General features: G+C 42.0%; 1 protein-coding gene across 1 annotated transcript in view; it reads right to left on the bottom strand.

Moving 5' to 3' along the window:
• The window catches only part of Mob3b (MOB kinase activator 3B), a 201241-nt gene that overhangs the window by 91367 nt on the left and 92427 nt on the right, over positions 1–17447 (bottom strand). The window lies entirely within an intron of this gene.

Here is a 17447-nt window from a genome sequence, read left to right on the forward strand (position 1 = left end):
TCTTGATGCACCCCTGAGGATAGCAGTTGCCTGGTCATAGCTTCCCAGAGCTGATGCTTAAACTTATCAGCCTGATCAGCCTTTCTGATTAAGGAGACAGCACTACTCCCTGAATTGGTGAGAATATTTGTACACCCATGTCCTGTTAAGCACACCTTCTCATGGTGGAATGGTGAACCCTGCAGGGGTTGGCACCTGAGCTCCCAGCCTTTTTCTGCCTGTGCTACATGACGGCCTCTCACCCTTGGTGACCCCACCCAGACTCACAAGGAAAGCAAGCCCCCAGGGAAGCCATATGTGTGATCCTTTGGAGGAAAATTTTCAAACCATCTTCCTTCAAGCTATATGTATGTACCTCCTGAGTGCAAGAGGCCACTTCACCCTGAGGACTTGTGGTGGGTGAATGGAGCACTGAGTCCCCCACGGTAGCTAATGCTAATCTAAGCTGACTTATTCTATTTGAGGTTCTATGTCATTCTGTTGCTGTCTGACAAATGTAAAAAACTTAAAACTATGGGAAAAAGAGGTCTGTATCAGTAATATCACACAATTGAGGAGCGGAAATGGAAAATTCTAAAAGAGGTCATTATTAAACACCAAAGCACATGGGGCCACTTGCTTTCTGAGATTGTTTGTGATTGTTGTTAAATATTTTCTGTGAATGTAGGCACAGTTCCTGGCTCTTGCCACTATGAAGTTAACCTTCTGAACTTTCCCCTCTAGACCATTAACCGCGTGGGGTGCTGTTGCTATTTGTGAAGCTTCTCTCCAGACTGCCTGTGGGAGGAGGGGGAGTTCCCAGTCAATGGTCAGATTTCACCTGACTTAAACCCCAACAATTTGGTTACGGTTAATTTAACTACTCATTATAAAGGTTCTCCCACTTGAGAACAACTTAGATTTTATAAATAGCTAGAAAAATGGGCTTCTGGGATTGGGAAAGATTCAACTTTTTTTAAGAGAGAAAATTTTAAATCTTTAAAATGCTTTTCTGTGCTATCCTTGAAAGGCCATTCCTTATATTCTCTAGGGAGGTGATACTAGCTCACCCTAAAATTTAAAAATATACAAACAAGGGCTGGAGAGATGGCTTAGCAGTTAAGCGCTTGCCTGTGAAGCCTAAGGACCCTGGTTCGAGGCTTGCTTCCCCAGGACCCACATTAGCCAGATGCACAAGGGGGCGCATGCAGCTGGAGTTCGTTTGCAGTGGCTGGAAGCCCTGGCGCACCCATTCTCTCTCTGTCTTTCTCTGCCTCTTTCTCTCTCTGTATGTTGCTCTCAAATAAATAAATAAATTTTAAAAAAGATAGTCACTTAAAAAATTATATATATATATATATATATATATATATATATATATATATAAACAAATCCTATGAATTACACCCAAAGAATCAAAAAATCAAATACCCAACATTGTTTCACCTGTAACATGCAATTTTATTTCAGTTGTTAAATTACACTCTCACCCTCTTCCCAAGCATCTTTCAGGCATAAACAGCATATTTGAAAGGACAGCTGAGAGAGAAAATGTGGGCAGGAACTTGGACAGATGAATCTCCTTGGATGTTCCTTCTTCAGCCTTCACAAGTACCAAAGAGTCCAGCCTCATCAAGAGAAGAGTCCTAGGGCTGGAGAGATGGCTCAGCAGTTAAAGGCACTTGTTTGCAAAACCAGCCCAAGGTCCAATTCCCTAGTACCCACATAAAGCCTGTTGTAAAGTGGCACATGCATCTATGATCCCAACATGCCTAGGACAACTGGAGGTGGAGGTGAAGCACAGATAAATCGAAGCCTCAGACTCCCACACATACTCGTGGCATTAACACCCATACAAAAATGTATGTACACATGCAAATTAAAAGAGAAGGGGGGAGCTGGAGAGATTGCTCAGTGGTTAAGACACTCGCCTGCAAAGCTTAATGACCTGGGTTCAGTTCCCAAATGCCCACATAAAGACATATGCACTGAATGGCACATGCATCTGGAGTTTGTTTGCAATGAATAGAGATCCTGGAGTGCCCATTCTGTCTGTCTGTCTCTCTCTCTCTCCCCCTCCTTGCAAATAAATAAAAATGAAAAAAAAAAAAAAAAAAGGAGAGCCTTAAGTACCTTCTAGAAAGACAAGGCCTCCTTGGTAAGGTCAGCATGACCTCAGTGGGAACAGGAGCTAACTACCACAAACAGAACACCAGTCATCAATAAACCTTCCTGGAAAAGCAAATCATTGTACAGGAGGTGACCACTCACAGATGCCTGCAGCTTCTCCCCACCTGCCCCCTCTTCTATCAGGTCCCTTCCTAGTCTACTTATAAAGTGGCTGGGTCTGGTGGCTGGGGAGCTGTGCTGCTGGGAAAGTAGGGATTCTGAAAAGCAAAACTCTAAGAGGTAGGCCCAGAAGAACATTCTTTTCCAAATGACAGCAAGCCAACTTAACTAAAATTATTTTTTCAAAAAAGGTCAGTAAAGTCGTGCTTTTCCCATTAAAGGCTGTATACAACCAATCAACATGAGGAGTAAACATAATTTCATGTAACACAAGATCCAAGGCATGCTAAAAATTCTCCCAGGCTTTTACTGGCACATCAGGCTGAAGCAGCAAACATGGGTGAGCTATGTGGGTGTCACAGTGCAATGTGGGTCAGACTCACACCAAATGCACTACTGAGGTTTGCAAAAAAAAAGGTAATAGTCAAATATCCATAGGCACTGTGCTTCAGAAAAGCAAAAGACATCAGACAATCAAACACTGCTTTCAGAAAATAAAGAATAGAGGCTGCAGATATTCTCAGTGGTTAAATGCCTTGCTTGCAAAGCCAGATAGCCTGGGTTCAAGTATTCAGTAAATAAAAATCTATTTTTAAAATTATTTATTTATTTGAGAGAGATGGAGAGAGAGCATGGGCATGCCAGGGCCTCTTGCCATCGCAAATGAATTTCAGACACATGTGCCACTTTGTGCATGTGGCTTTACATGGGTACTAGGGAACCCAATGTCTGCCATCAGGCTTTGTCTTTAACCACTTAGCCATCTTTCTAGCCCAAATAAAAATATTTTAAAAGAACATAAAAAAGAAATGCACAGCTAAGAGAAATTAATGAAAGGACAGAAGGAAGTCTATTATAAACATAGTCAAAGAAAAATGCAGGGGATCCAAGGTTTCACTTCCACTCAAGTCCATAATCTTTTTCTCTCAGACAAGGCCTCATGTAGCCCAGGCTGGCCTCAAACTCACTATGTAGCCAAGGATAACCTTGAAGTTCTTATTCTCCTGCCTACACCTCCCGAGTGCTGGGGTTATAGGCATGTGTGCCAGCCTGGTTTACCAGTGCTACGGATTGAATTGAGGGCTTTGCACATGTTAGGCAAGCACACTACCAACTGAGCTACATTCTCAGCTCCATAAAGTCCATTTTGCTCCCCCAGCCAGACAGCAGTGTTCCTCTTTGATAATTCTATAAGATCCTCCCCCCCACCCCCATTGAGTTTCTTACCTCTGTGGTAGAAGCAGTAGTAAATCCGTCCTGGGATTACTGTCACATACTGTCCCTCTCAGTGAGGAGGACTCTTGCTATTCTTTCTGCACCCAGCAGCATCTCACCTGTGTTTAGCTTATGGCAACTATCTATTAGCCAGGCCAGGTTGCACACCCTAATGCATATCTTACTATCCATACAGTCACTGCCACTAACAATCCTCTCCCATGATGGAATGGCAAAGGACTCTAGAAGTCTTCTAGTCTCATTGTCTCCTATCCTATGAAAATGTAGGATTCCCACCTTTTAAACAGAGATTCATGTCTATGCTCTGCACTAACTAGTGTGTCTAGAGAATACTCCTTTGCTCTCTTGATTCTACACACAGGGTGTAGAAAGGGGAAAAAAATTAAGATTGCAAGGATAGGTAAATAAGAGAAAAAAAATTAAGCCTTTCCCCTTCTTTGCTAAAACTAAAACTACTTCCTAATTACATTAAATTCTCAATTTGCCTTAAAGACAGAGAATGATGGTAGAGAACAGACTGAGAGAAATGCTTTATTTTTCTCCTCTCTAGAAGTATTATCTTTCCTTAAGAAAAATCAACATTTTCCTTTTAGCAACTTTTTCTTCCTAATCAGATTTGCTGATTTTCAACGAAGATTCCCAAAGTTTTCAATCAGAAAAGGGTTTCAGTCTCCCCTCATTTTCAACCTAGGTCTGCCCCACTCTACAGCAATTACCTTCACTTATCTTAAGAGGCAGCAAGATGGTTTGGAAACAAGATGCAGACATGAGTTAAGCGCACAGGTAATCACTGCCAGGCGTTCAGGGGAATGGGGTGGGGGAGATGCAAAAATATCCCATCAATCAGAGGTGTGGAAAGAAGGTTTCTGAGAAGAGACAATCTCACAGCTTCTTTTTATTTTTTTTTGTTTTATTTTATTTATTTGAGAATGACAGACAGAGAGAGAAAGAGGCAGATAGAGAGAGAGAGAATGGGCATGCCGGGGCCTCCAGCCACTGCAAATGAACTCCAGATGCATGTGCCCCCTTGTGCATCTGGCTTACGTGGGTCCTAGGGAAGCAAGCCTTGAACCGGAGTCCCTAGGCTTCACACGCATGCGCTTAATTGCTAAGCCATTTCTCCAGCCCCCTCACAGCTTCTTCCTCTACCTTTAAAGAGAATTATTTCTCTCCATACTTTTTAATTCTTTTAATATATTTTATTTATTTATTTGAGAGAGAATGAGGGGGAGAGAAAGAGAATGGGTGCACCAGGGTCTCCAGGCACTGCAAATGAACTCCAGACACATGTCCCCTTGTGCATCTGGCTTACGTGGGTACTGGGGAATCAAACTGGGGCCCTTTGGCTTTGCAGACAAATACCTTAACTGCTACGCCTTCTTCTTCAGCCCTATTTCTCTTCATTCTTCACAGAGCCAAGGATACTAAAAGACCTTACCAAAGTGTATCGCCACCCTTCCAGCTAATCAAGTCCCCCCCCCCAAAAAAAAAAATAAAGTTCCTGGAGCCCTAACTAAGGGAGGCCCCACTGTGAATTGTCAAGACCTTTAGGATTGCTGGGGCTGATTGAGGAAAATGAGGCCTTTCTGTGCATGCAGAGGATCACAGGAGTCATAATTTATGGTTTGGGAGTTGCACGCTTTCTCAGTAAGGCTGCCTAGCTACTGAGTTGCTGCCAAAGCTGACCTTTACACAGCCTGAAGAGGTCAAGTTAAAGAGTTCTTGGCTAACTCAAGGCTCTTTGGGTGGAAGAACAGAGAGTGTCACCTGAGCCAGCAGGAACTAATGCAGACAACTGGCTGGAAGGACACACAAGAGGAAACAGAGCCCAACACGAATGAATGGAAACAGTACTGAGAAGTCAAGGTGCAGGGTCGGGGTCACCTTCTCTGAAGATGCTTGACAGGGTCACATCCTTGTGCTCTGTCTACAGACTGACTTCTGTGCTTTGTTACTGGGAATGGAAGGTCTTGGATGGACACTCATTCTAGTAAGTGGACCAGAATATTCTTAATAGGACAAACGCTGCCTTGTAAAGTGTTTGGCACACTCCTCCCCCTAAATAGTTTCTTGCCCCTCAATGTATCGACCTTTGTGTGCTAGTCCTTTCTGTCTTTGTCTGACTGACCCTGTCACCACCTTCCTCTGCAGCATGGACTTGCTCATGTGACATGACTCTTGCCTGGTTTCTTGCTAAGTCTTCAACTTTGCCTCTAGCACACTTACCAATGACTCTCCCCACTTCTGTACCTGATCGTTAACCATGCTTTTCCTCAGAATTGCATCCTAGACCCTCTTTTTTTTAAATTTTGTTTATTTATTTATTTGAGAGCAACAGACAGAGGGAGAAAGAGGCAGAGAGAGACAGAGAAAGAATGGGCACGCCAGAGCCTCCAGCCACTGCAAACAAACTCCAGAAGCATGCACCCCTTGTACATCTGGCTAACGTGGGTCCTGGGGAATTGAGCCTTGAACCAGGGTCCTTAGGCTTCACAGGCAAGTGCTTAACTGCTAAGCCATCTCTCCAGCCCCTAGGCCCTCTTTTGATGCATTAATAATGATAGGGCACCCATGATTCTTAAGTCCTTTTTTAGTTTTAGTAAATGATAGCATTTAAACTGGGGTTAAACTCGTTCTTTAGGGGGAGTACATGGTAATAAACTTTTTGGTTTGCTCTTGTTAATCTAGTTTTTGTTACAGAAGTTCCTGCTAAGAACTATAAAAAGGCATTTTGTCTCCTTTCACTGGTCTCCACACCCCAATCTATGGCCAGAGCAATCTTTTCAACAGTCAAGTGTGACTATGACCTTCACCTGCCTTCAAAGGCTTTCTATGACTGCACAATAAGGTTCATATTTCTTCTCAGGAACCCCTCCCCTCCCACGCTTCTGCACCATCACCAGGGCCCTGCCGTGTCCGTGGATCCTCACGTGTCCCCCAGCCTCACTCAATGGGCACTGCTGACAGCTGCCTCGTTAGTTTGTTCAGGCAGGCCGCACCTTTCCCACCTGAGGCCTTTGCACATGTGGCTCTTTCCTTCTGTACAGACTCATCCCTCCCATCCTGCTGAATCCTACCTGCCCTTCCATTTTACCTTTAATATCATTTTGTGTGTGCTTATAAGTATTATAAGTATTTGTGGGTGTGTCTATGCTTACATTTGGCACATTGCATTTTCCTCTGCAAATGTTTCACACTTACAGTTATTTACTGCACTGTCTCTCATCACTTTTGCAAAGCACTGGCGTGTGTCCAATACTACCACTAAGAGAGATTTCCACTTTTTTGGAATGTCTATTCTTTGGGTTTCTCACTCCATGACTTGAGGAGACCATGCTAGCTCTGCTCACGGCTGCATCCCATGCTCAGCACACTCGCTCACTGTCTGGCATGTGTTGAAGCATCTGGTAAGTAAGCATCTGCTGGCACATTCATTGGCCCCTGAAGTTACTGCTGCACTGGACATAGCAAGTAAACACTCTGAAGCAGACAACTTCTTCCAGTCTACTGAATTCACAGAACAAGGCAACATTTTCTGATGATTTTCTTACTTGATTTTTTATAAGGGATTGTTAGTTATCTTATTTGTTGCAATTAATAAAAATGAATAAATATATAAGACAAATGAAAAATAATACTAAGAAAATTAGAGGCTGGGAGTCACCTCAGCAGTCCAGTGCTTGCCTGTATGTTCAAGGACGCGGGTTCATTGTCCATAACCAGAAAAGGAGACAGAAAAGAAGCTGGGCATGATGGCACATGTCATTCCAGGAAGAATTACTCAGGAGGGTGAAGTAGGAGGACTGCTATGAATTCAAGACCAGTTTGGATGATACAGTGAGTTGCAGGCTACAATGGACTACATAGCAAGATACTGTAGAAAGAAAGAAAGAAAAAGAAAAGAAAGAAAGAAAGAAAAAGGGGGAGGGAAGGAGGAAGGACAGAAGGAAGGAAGGAAGGAAGGAAGGAAGGAAGGAAGGAAGGAAGGAAGGAAGGAAAGAAGGGAGGGAGGAGAGAGGGAGGAAGGGAGGGAAGGAGAGGGAAGGAAGGAGGGAAGACAGGGAGGGAAGGAGGAAGGAGATGAAGGGAGAAGGAAGGAAAGAATAGAAAATGAAAGAAGAAGGGGGAAGAGGGAAGGAAGGGAGGCAGGGAGGGAAGGAGGGAGAAATTCGGCTTCCCAGAAGAGATAAGCAGAAAGGATCTATGTCACATTATACTGAATGGTTAAAGAAGTACTCTCCAAGGAAGAGCAAGTTAGCTGAGACCTAAATTAACAAGGAGCCAGCTATGCAAAGACACAGAGCCATGCATTCTAGGCATAAGGAATCCAATGTGAAAAAGCTCTGAAGTGGGAAGATGCAGGAAGAACTAATCGGATGTGTTTGAGAAGCAAGAGGAAGGCTGGGGGGTTAGACTCTGGTGGACAGAGGAGATGCTACAAAGAAGAAGTCAAGGGCTGGAGAGATGGCTTAGCGGCTAAGCGCTTGCCTGTGAAGCCTAAGGACCCCGGTTCAAGGCTCGGTTCCCCAGGTCCCACGTTAGCCAGATGCACAAGGGGGCGCACGCGTCTGGAGTTCGTTTGCAGAGGCTGGAAGCCCTGGCGCGCCCATTCTCTCTCTCTCCCTCTATCTGTCTTTCTCTCTGTGTCTGTCGCTTAAATTAAAAAAAAAAAAAAAAAGAAGAAGAAGAAGTCAAAGGCCTGCTCCAAAGGGTTTGGCAGGCTAATAAGAGAGGTTACAGGCCTTATGATTTTTATTGTGGTTTCAATGGGAACCTATTTAATTTTTTTTGTAAGCAGAAAATTAACAGGATCTGACTTGTGTTTTCAAATATAATACTTACTGGCTGTATGCCCCTCTTGACACTAAGACCTCTTAGAACAGTAAAGATATCTAAAAGAGAAGAGTAAAATAGATGTGACATTAAAACCTTTGCCTGTACTTGTGGTTATTATATAACCTTAAGGGGCTGGGGAAATGGCTCCGTGGTTAAAAGTGCTTGTGTGGAAAGCCTGATGACCCAGGTTCAATTCTCCAGCAGCCATATAAAGCCAGACAGGTATATAACTCGAAGGTATTCATTTACTTTAGTTTCTTTTGGTATTTTCAAGGGTCCCATGATAGCAATGGGACAATCTTTTACTGAATAAAAGACCACAATTGTTTAAAAATTTGCTTATTTATTTATATGTAATCTATTTATTAAGCTATGATAAATTTGATCCATATAAGTACTTTTTTAAAGAAAGAAATAAGGAAGCCGGACGTGGTGGCACATGCCTTTAATACCAGCATTTGGGAGGCAAAGGTAGGAGGATCGCCATGAGTTCAAGGCCACCCTGAGATTACCTAGTGAATTCCAGGTCAGTCTGGGCTAGAGTGAGACCCTACCTTGAAAAAAAAAAGAAGAAGAAGAAGAAGAAGAAGAAATAAGGTATTTTATTTTTATTTATTTGAGATAGAAAGGCAGATGTATAGAGAGAATGGGTGCTCCATGGCCTCCAGCCACTGCAAAGAAACTCCAGATGCCTGTGCCGCCTTGTTCATTTGACTTACTAGGGTCCTAGGGAATCAAACCTGGGTCTTTTGGCTTTGTAGGCAAGCACCTAAACCGTTAAGCCATCTTGCCAGCCCAAAACAAGGTAAATTTTGATAAACTCCTTTCAATTGCTGCAGAGTGCATACATGGTCATCAGAACTCTGCCCTTTGAACTCACTGATGCATCTTGCATGTGTTAGACTCATTATTCATGAGCAGTGAGCTACACTGTGAAGGGAGAGCTACCCTTAGGGACACATCTGCCTGTCTTACATTTGACATGCTTATCTCCAAGGAAAGAAGGGGACTTTTCTTTTTCTTTCCTTCTTTCTTTTTTTAATCATGTCATTAAAAAATGTACTGTGGGCCAGGCATGGTGGTGCATGCCTTTAATCCCAGCACTAGGGAGGCAGAGGTAGGAGGATCACCATGAGTTCGAGACCACCCTGAGACTATATAGTGAATTTCAGATCAGTCTGAGCTAGAGTGAGACCCTAACTAAAAAAAAAAAAAAAAAAAGTACTGTGGTGTTTTCAGTCTAGATTCATTTTAAGGCATACCATAATAACTTTGCTAACTCCTTTTGAAAATAAAAGCACACACAGAAGCTATGAAAATAGAGATGTCACATTTCTTCTCAAATTCAGGAAAAGGAGTGTGGGCCAGATGAAACCAAGTCTTCTTAATTTTTTTCTCTTATTTAGTTGGAAAACCATTAAGACATTGCGATTCAAGCCAGGAATCATAGTAATAGTTCAAATAGCCAAGAGCCCTGAGGATTCTTTTAAGGACAGTGCAATACCATGCTGTTAGTTGCTTATAGTCATGCACCAGTGAATCAGCTTAAGTCAGAGAGTTAACCTCAGGAAAGACAGAGCAGTAAATTCAGGGCACTAGCAACTAGAAGGAAACTTGGTGCAAAGCTATGCTCCCTTCCAAGTCTGGGCCCTGGACTGTTTGCTGTTCCTAGGTGACAGCATAGTGCCCAGCTGAGGCTGTGGCCTGGCTCCAGAACTGCTTCAGAGGAAGGGGCTCAGGACCCCTGACATCCAAGAGGATGATGCAGGGGTTTCCAGCCACCACAGCACAAAGTGACTGAGGGAGCCCTAGGAGGTACTGGGCAAAGAGGAGAGACACTGGCCAGGGGCCAGCATGGAGGGGATGGCAGTAAGAAGGAGGACCCTGACAATGATCTAGATACCAGCAGTAGGACCCAAAACTGGGAAAAATCTTCAGTAAACCCAATAGGTCCATTTACTGGGTGTTGTAGCTTGTAGCACTGTTGGGAAAGGCAGTGTAAGGTAGAGACCTGCTGTAGGAAGTAAGTCACTGGGGGCCGACCTGGAGCCTATTTCTTGTTCACTGTCTCTGATTCCTGACTATGGATGTAGGATGACCAGCAGCCTCCTGTTCCTGTACTCCTCGCCCCATGATGGACTTATCCCCTGGAGCAGTATGCCAAAATAAACCTTTTCTCCATTGGGCTGCTGCTCAAATATTTGGTCATAGCATCTAGGAAAGTAACAAATACAGTGGGCAATTTACAAAGTTCATTCTGATAGCATCTCCTTGTAATGTGGTTTGAAAAAGACTACAGTACTTTATCTGAAAGACATTAGTTCTAGTTTGGATCACATTTCTTATGAGCCAGCAGGGTGTCACAGGCCAGCTGAGGGATAGCACCTGGGAGAAGACAAGGAGCCACAGAAGATGAAACGTAACCCTATGCCCGGGGGCACCTGAAGCAACATCAAGCTCCATCCTCATGAGGCAATATGGGCTGATAAGGCACCAAGATTCCACAGCTACCTAAGTAGTCAATGTGGTATAGGGCTAACAATTACTTCATGGGCCTTGAAGTGACTGGGAAGCTACCTTATCAGGAAGGACAGAAACTCACCACTGACCCTGCCCATCATCAGGGGCTTAGGACCTCTAAGATCTTTATTTCTGGAAACCTCAAGAATTGATTGGTATATACAGCTTCTAATATAGGAGTATAACACAACAGTTGCTTTGCAGAGATACAGGACTATTGATGCTATTACTAATAATATTAGCTGATATGCATCAAGCATTTTCCACACTCAAAGCATTGTTATTAAAACCTTGCAGCTAGCCACCTTAAGCCCTAGGTCTTCTGATGTTACAGAGGAAATGAGATTGGAAAACTGAAGAGTAAAAGGAAAGGCATACACTGGAATGGGCAAAAGACACTGAATTACATGGGTTTGCTTTTATGATTTCTTCCTGGTCAGTGAGCTCTTTATCTTTTTTTAAAAAAATGTTTATTTATTTGCATGTGTGTGATGGGGTGGAGTGCCAGGGTCTCTTGCCACTGAAAATGCAATGCCAGATCTTTGTGACATTTTATGCTTCAGGCTTTATTTGAGTGCCTGGGGAATTGAATCCAGATGTGAGGATTTGCAAGCAAGCACCTTTAACTACTGAGCCATCTCCCAAGCCCCTTAAGATTGTTATTTTTAAAAGACACACCCACACAATTAATCAACCCTCAGCACATGTGAAACAACAAATGAGTAGTCTATCTTATCTGATTCATGGGTATATCTTCCTGACTATAACAGTCCGTGATAGAAAGTTCACATTTTCAATGAGAAAGCAGTAAAGCTATGACATAGAATCTCTTTTCACCCTTTAAGATGTCTTCTCTAAGAACGTCATGCTTTAGTGTTGAGAAACTAATAATTCTATTTCTAAAATTTTCCTTTCATTTTTTTTTTTTTACTCTGCAGCCCCCAAAATGTTCATACACACATGTTCCTGGGAGAGCTAAAAATATATGAAAAATTGTACTATGTGGGAGACTGGCATGATAATATCACAAGTTCAAGGCCATGGTGGACCACATAGCAACTTCAGAGCCAGCCTGTCAGTAAGTAAGGTAAAGCACATACTAACCTAGAGCACATACTCAGTGGATGGTGGACATCATTATTATAGCAACAGCACAAAATGAAAGTTAGACATGCCATCATATACTTAGCAAAACAAGTGTGAGAAAGGCCTCTGAAACTAGCAATAACAGCATATTTAATATAGCATATAGTGTTTTATAAAGCTCATTCAGAAAGGTCTGTGCACAGAGGAAACTCATATCCGCCCATCTGCAAGTTGAAGCAATGACACTCTGACTATCTAAAGCTGATCCAAGGTCATCTCCCTAACCCTGGGGGGAAGGGTAGTTAATGTTGAATTCTAGTGCTGATGAAAGGAGCAAGTCACAGATAGTCCAAAAGAGAGATGCTCTACTTTCTAAATAGTCCTTTCTATTGCTTTTTCCTAATAACTATCTTATAATACTACTTTGGTCTTGGCTGGTGTTTGGTGTTCAATAATAGTATGCATACTTTATGAGAAGGTATTCAGATCTCTAACTCAGACAGAAAGCTATCCTGGACATAAATGCTTGCTACATAAAATTTGCAAGGCAAATAACAGTGGTGGACTGTGATGTATTCCTGAATGGATAATACAAAAACTTCATCACAGTAATGCCACTTAAATTTAAATATACTTCCTATGTGGACATCAAGTACCCACAATTAAGGTAAGCATCAGGTCTGGACTTGGGTCATTGGATTAGTGTGAACATGGTGTGAAGGAAACAGGAGGGCTCATTTTCTCAGAGGCCAAGTAGCATCTTTCTTTTCAGAGTCCCAAAAACGTCTGTTAGGGAGGCCTCGCAGTTATGAACAGTGAAATGAAAAGCTGCCACAAGGTGCACATCCTTCTGATCAGCAGTGTCCTAAGTCTATGCTTTTTTTTTTGAAATGGATTTTTAAAATTTGTTTTGTTTACTTTTATTTATTTGAGAGCAACAGACAGAGAGAGAAAGAGGCAGAGAGAGAGAGAGAGAGAGAGAGAGAGAGAGAGAGAATGGGCACTCCAGGACCTCCAGCCACTGCAAACAAACTCCAGATGCGTGCGCCCCCTTGTGCATCTGGCTTTACGTGGGTCCTGGGGAATTGAGCCTCGAACCAGGGTCCTTAGGTTTCACAGGCAAGTGCTTAACCACTAAACCATCTCTCCAGCCCAAGTCTATGCTTTTTGTTGTTGTTGTTGTTTGTTTTTATTTGTTTATTTGAGAGTGACTGAGAGAGTGAGAGAGTGAGAGCGAGAGAGAGAGTGCACGAATGGGCGCGCCAGGGCCTCCAGCCACTGCAAACGAACTCCAGACGCATGCGCCCCCTTGTGCATCTGGCTAATGAAGTCTACACTTTTTAAGTGACTTATCATGACACACCAATGGCACTGTGGAGCCCAAGACATACTGTGAGATTCTTGATGCAATCTTAATTTATCTTCATTTAATAAACATCGTCAAGTGTATGGTAGTTGTAAAGGACTGCTCCCTTGTCTGATGTGCAATAGGACCTATCAAAGTAGTGACCCTTGGAGATCCTTTATGAATTTTATGCAATAAGTTTTTAACTTCAGATAGGTTTATTTCTTTTTGTTTCTGTATTCCTGATATGAAGCCTCATATAGCCCAAGCTGGCCTCCAATCACTATGTAGCCAAGGATGACCTTGAACTCTTGCCGCCACCTCCTAAATGCTGGGATAAAGGCATGGACCATATGCTCCATGAAGAATAGCTTTCTACTGGGCCATACTTTTTCCCGTCACCAATTGAGACATATTGTGTGGGTCATGGAGGCCCTTTCAGGTAAACAAAATTTTCCTCTTCCTAACTACATTTGTCTGTGTGAGCCCTGCCTGGAAGCAAAACAACACATCAAACAGACAGAAATGCAGAAGCAGAAATGAGGCTGATTGTCTGCTGGAAACAAGGCATTAAAGAAACCTACAAAAAGTACAATGCTGACTCTTCTTATTAGAGCTTTGGAGAGGCTGTGGAGATAGCTCTGGATAAAGAGCTTGTCAGGCAAGCATGGGTACTACAGTATGGACCCATAGCACCCACATAAATGCCAGATGGGTATGACAGCCCACCTGTAACCCCAGCACTCAGGAGGTAGAGGTGGGAGATCTCTGGGACAAGGTGACTTGCTAGACTAGTGGACTTAATGAGCTCCAAGTTCAGCAAGAGATCCTGCCCTAGTAAATAATCTGGAAAAAGATCAAGGAAGGCACTGACATCAAACTCTAGCCTCTATGGGCACATGCATATGCATGCATGCACACATACACACCTCATGGATACTCATGCACATGTAAAAACATATACATGCACACATGTCAACACAAAATCCAAAATGAAATAAAGCAAAAATATAAGTTTTGGGGAATAGGTTTTATAATTATTTTTCAGCAAAAACTGTTACTTGTTACAATGGATTTACTATTTTTAAATGATGTTATATTTCTACACTTTCCTACTTTCAGTTTCTAATATTATAATTATTTCTTTTTACTATTTTATTTTATTTTATTTACTAACTAGAGAGAGGGAGAGAGAAACAGGCAGATAGAGAGAGAGAGAGAGAGAGAGAGAATGGTGTACCAGGGCTTCCAGCCACTGCAAACAAACTCCAGATGTATCCACCCCCTTGTGCATCTGGCTTACATGGGTACTGGTGAATTGAACTTGGGTCCTTAGGCTTCACAGGCAAGTGCTTAACTGTTAAGCCATCTCTCCAGCCCTAATATGATAATTATTAGTAGATTAATCCAAATACAATGAAATTCTGAAATAGGAAAAAAACTTGAGAATTATTCTTCTATATCTATGTCATTTAATTTTTGTTTATTTTAGCACATGGTTTGTAGCTCAGGTTGACCTCAAACGTGCGAGCTTCTCCTCAGCTGCTGGAGTGCTGGGGTTTCAGACATGCATGACCATGCCCAGCTCTCACTTAACTTGTGTGAAGTTCCCTTTCTCTGCTTTGTCTTCAGAAGGTCCTGCTACGTAAGATAATAGCATAGATTTACTTTTTATTTATCTGTCTTCTCCATATACCAATCGTTTGTCTATTGGGCCCATATCCACATCGTTTCCCTGTAAAATGTTTCCCAGGCTCTTTTATCCAGGGCAATGGAAGATTCTGAGCAAAAGACAGGACAACACTCGGTATTCCCACCCTCCTCCCTTGGGCTCTGACAGTACTCCACATGTTCCTTGGCTCCACTTCCTACTAAATGGACTTCTGTGCTTCTGGCTCCTCTTGAGACAACCTGACTTCCAGTTTAGTAACACTCTCCCTGCCTATCCTGAGTACAACCTACCCTAAGTGACTAGTAGCTTAAAGCTCCTCTTTCCTGGATGCTTTCGCGCCCACCATAATTCTCCATGTTCCCCTTGTTAATTCTTTTATCACATTAGCTGGTATAGGGTCTATAAGCTCCATAGGGTTGGAGGCTTTGCCTATCTTACTTGTCATAATGTTCCCAGAGCTTCAAATTAATACATTAAAAAAAACCCTGTGGAATATTTGTGCCATAATTTTGTTTATCTGAAAAACAAGGCTCAAGGACAGTTAACTTGCCCCACAAAAGCCCCTCCAGCTCTTCCTTATCTCAGAATTACCTGAAGAATTTTAAAACACAAATTTCTGAGCCAGTCCCCAAAATTTCTGATTCAGAAAACCCAGGATAGGGCCTAAAAATTGCATTTTTAACATGCTTTCAGGGGCGGTTCATACTGCAGTCTAGAGATTACGCTGAGAACCACAGCCTAGACAATCCTGGAAAGCGGCAGGGTCTGCCCTATGTTTATTCCTTCCACTTCTCCTGGTGGTATAGGAATATTTGATACCAAGCTTAACAGTCAAATCCCATCACTAAAAACCGCCACTCTGAGACTAGAGTGCATATACACACCCATCATTCATTCAGTTCTCTTACAGTTTATGCATTCTTCAATCCAAATATGCACAAATCATTTTTCCTCTCTTTTATGGATCTGACACTGTTCCTGCTCAAGCTTTAAAGGTATATCACTAGGTGGTATAGCTGGATTTATTAGAGTGGGGTGGCGACTCCATCTGCCCCTTATTACAAGACAGATGTTCACCTCTTCTTTGTCTTACTATGGTTTAAATCAATCTCACCAGACACTCCCATCCTTCAGTGCTCTTATCACTATAGGAACCATGCTTGGCACCATCAACTCTGATATACTCCTCCTCAGTTGCCTCAAGGGCTAGGGATTCTGCTTTTAAGACTGACCATCAGAGTTTCTGCTAAGCAAGCACCGTTTTAGTTGAGTTTTAGCTCATGTCCTGATTACACCAAGAATTATGTTGGTTTTGTTCCGCCTGGTAGCATGTTGGACTTCATGTATGCATGGTCTTTTTCTTGACCTGTCAGTAAGTAAACTCAATATACCTGGAACATATTCCTTCTTCTTGTGCTTATACAGACATCACTAATCCATTACAGCATCTTCTCCCACTAAGTTCCATGGCAGAAGGGCATAGCCACAATATTCTAACAGAACAGAGCCCATGGAGAAGCCCCCCCAACCCTGTGACATTAGCTGTAATATTTAGGAAATGAGAACCCCTGATTTTGTTTTGTTTTTCTTTTACTGTTCCTATCTTCCAGGGGTGGGAAGGAGAAGAAAAAAAAAGCATAACCTACGCCCAATCAACTGAATTCCTTCTATGCTTTCAGATGTCTTTGGCAATGGGGCTTGGGTATTTGGAGGGAAGGTGTTGAAGTCATGCAGGTATTTTCACAGGCACACTGTACATTAAATAGGGATATATATATATATATATATATATATATATATATATATATATATATATACACACACACACACATACATACATACATACATATATATATACACATACATATATATGTGTGTGTGTGTATGTGTGTGCATATATATATATATATATATGTATATATATATGAAAAAGTGGGCCTAAATTTTTCAACTTGAAAAGCATGCTTTATTCCTACTTAATCTTTGTTGTGTTCAGAAAGCAGGAAGTTATAAACACTACATTCATCCTATTTATTTTTACATTATTATGTTTATAGAGAGAGGGAACATTATAATTTCACTCAGTGCTGCTTTACCAGAGCACTTTTCAGCTTTGTGGTTAGGCAAATCTGGATTCTAAGCCTGGATGAACCATTTACTACAAAGGCAATTTAGGAAGAAGAAATTTGCCTGTGTCTCTGCATCTAAAATAGTAACAATAAAAATGGCTCAGTAGGGCTTCCATGAGGATTAGAAAAATTAGATACAATAAAAGATTCAACACATGGGTGGTACAGACTAAGCAATGGATGCTATTCAATATAATCACTACTTTATTTTAAACTTTGAAATTATTGCTTCATATAAGCAATGTATTCTATTACTTTCTGCTGATATTTAAATTTTGATTAATTTCTTTCTTCATAGATGTAAAATATTTTTTTTCTGAGATTACTATAAACTATGAAACAATCAATAGCTTTT

Source organism: Jaculus jaculus, chromosome 1 (assembly GCF_020740685.1).
Source record: "Jaculus jaculus isolate mJacJac1 chromosome 1, mJacJac1.mat.Y.cur, whole genome shotgun sequence".
Lineage (NCBI taxonomy): Eukaryota > Metazoa > Chordata > Mammalia > Rodentia > Dipodidae > Jaculus > Jaculus jaculus.